This window comes from Rhagoletis pomonella, unplaced genomic scaffold (assembly GCF_013731165.1).
Source record: "Rhagoletis pomonella isolate Grant_MI unplaced genomic scaffold, Rhpom_1.0 Rhpom_scaffold_00001, whole genome shotgun sequence".
NCBI classification, from domain to species: Eukaryota; Metazoa; Arthropoda; class Insecta; order Diptera; family Tephritidae; genus Rhagoletis; species Rhagoletis pomonella.
In genome coordinates, this window is record NW_023458555.1 from 88,466,069 (window position 1) to 88,468,870 (window position 2,802).

Below are 2,802 nucleotides of genomic sequence, written 5' to 3' on the forward strand. Positions count from 1 at the left end.
GAATCATTTCGAGTCATGTTGGTGCAACTAACACATATTTATTTTCACAAACACATCCAAACCGACATACATACCCAGCCAGCAAAAAATCCGAAAACCGATCTGAAAACGGACAAAAAAGTGGATGAAGTGCGGATTTTTGTCCGTTTACTGATTCCATTTCCGGATACTTTGACGATCCGTTTCCGCACTAAAGTGTGCGGCAGAAACGTATGTACAGACAACAGTATGTTAAATGGATACGTTTTCGGCTGTTTTTTCTGAAATTTGTCTGATATAATTTTTCGTTCAATACGCTTACCTTCTGCATTTCACAGATACCTTTTCACGGTTCAAAAGAAATGAAATAAAATTTAGGAAGCGCGTGACGGATTTCGAGCCCGGCACCTTCTGGAAGCTAACAAATAGCGGCACACTCCTCTGCACGTTCAGCCACTGCCGACTACGCATGTATGCTTTCAAATGTTTAGCTTAAGCAAATAAAATACAATTATTGCTTTCAAATGACATCATCTGTTTCGAACTTTTTCCGGATACGAAAATTGATGATAACTGTAGGAGTTTTTTGTATGCGTTTTCGGATACGGAAAATTGAACTAAACTGCACTGTTTCCGGATACGAAAATTGATGATAACTGTAGGAGTTTTTTGTATGCGTTTTCGGATACGGAAAATTGAACTAAACTGCACTGTCGGCAAAATTTACGTTCTTTGCTGGCTGGGTAGGTACATAGTACGGTGAAAGTATCGTGAAAATTTGAGCACTCGACATTAGGGCATCATTGATGGAATTCAAGAGCTTCATATTTGTACTGCGCCCTAGATTAGCATTTTACTGGCATTGCAAAATATACTACATATATCGCTGATAAATATGTATATCACACCAAATAAGAGAAAAGTATAGTTAAATTATAAAATAATTCAATTTTATTGCAAATTCACGCTTTCTTTCTTGATGGTCGTTCGGCTTCGTTTTGTTTTGATTCTTTCGTAATATCTAAGACGTGAGGAGCCTGATCGATAAAATAAGTTTCCTAGTATATTCAGCGGCCTCGAAATCGTATTATAAAATCTTACAAATCTTAAATTTTTCAGGGATTTCGCGTGCGCACGGATTGAAGGACGATTAATTTTAAGTAAAATAAAAATGGACTAGAGCGACCTCTAAATTTGCGTGAGCACTGAATAATATTAAAAAAAGGATTTCTTGGACCACTCTAATGTACATACATAAATACATACATAGGGTGCTTTCCAAAACATTAAAATACAAAGCATCAGTCTCTTTTATTTCTAAACCGCACTAGAAGAAATAGTCTAACTTGCGCAACCAAATTGAAAATTAGCATCTAACCGTGGTTGCGCGCATTTGGCTTTACAATCTGCTGAAGCTTAGAAATAAGAGACTTTTGACGTTTTGGAATGCACGCATATTTATTAAATATATGCATCGCAATTTATTAATTTCAATTTCTTCGTATAATAAAGAAAAAGTAAGTAAGTAAGAAATATTTAGTTCAATGTTATCATATTAGTTAGTTTTTATTTAGAGCAGGGGGTTTTGTATGTACATATTCTAAAATGGAGACAAGACCCACAATATGTAGAGATGAAATAAGGCCCGCGGGCTTTATTTCATTTTTTAGGAAATGACGCCCGCAGGCGTTATTGCCTTATCGAAAGGGAAATAATGCCCACCGGAAAAAGGCAATAAAGCCAGCGGGATTAATTTCTTTTTCGAAAAGGCAATAACGCCCGCGGGCTTTATTTCGTTTTTTTAGGAAAAAAAGCCCATGGTCAATATTTTTATTCAAAATCTTTAAGCTATGTATAAAATAACATAATTTTTTAACTTATTCAACTGAAAATTACCATCTCTGGTCATTTAAAATTGTTTAATTCAAAAAACTCCTTTCCACATTCCTAAACTTAGTTGGACAAAATTTACATTTAATTCTGCTAGGGATTCGATAGATCTGCACTCCTAGTTGCGGAGCCAGTAAATAATATATCTTCTATGTACCAATTTGGTATAGCCAAGGTTTCGGACCAAAATACTATTTTTGAATGTACATATATTTGTGATCAACATTTGGTATTGCGCATAGCGCAACAAAAAGACGAAGTAATAAAACAGCTTTCTCGCTTTATTTTCTGACTTTCGCCTGCCTTATAGTCAAATTTTATAGGAAATTTTTAAATAAGCCAGTGTCAAAATTTCAGTATATCCAGTAAAAAAAAAACTGTGGTGAAGTCCTTTATGGGGATGAAGTTGCCAGAGGTAAAATTTTTGATAGCACAAAATTTCTTACACGCACGGTTGCTTTTCAACACTAATGAAATAAATTTATTAGAATAAAGTTTCGTTTAGTGCATCAATTTTACGAATAAACACAAATATACGGATTTACTTCAATAAATACATATCAAAGAAATTCTACAGCCAACATTTGATGATAAATTTGTTACAAAATAACATTGCTTATCGGGACGCTCTAAGCTCTGCCGCTCAAATTTGCTTTTCGTTCAAAAACACCCCTGACCCTTGTTGTTGCTGTATCGCATCGGGGTGAATCTACATTTTCAAGCGATTTGCATGTGTCAAAAGATAAACAAAGAAAAAAGTAGCTTATTTCCCAAATTTATAAATTTGTTTGTTGTAAATATATTTATTTTATAGGCGTCATACACGGTGCGTCTGACTCGCGAGTCATTTGTGTACGTGTGGAGTCGCCTTCGACTACACACAGTGGAATCATTTCGAGTCATGTTGGTGCAACTAACACATATTTATTTTCA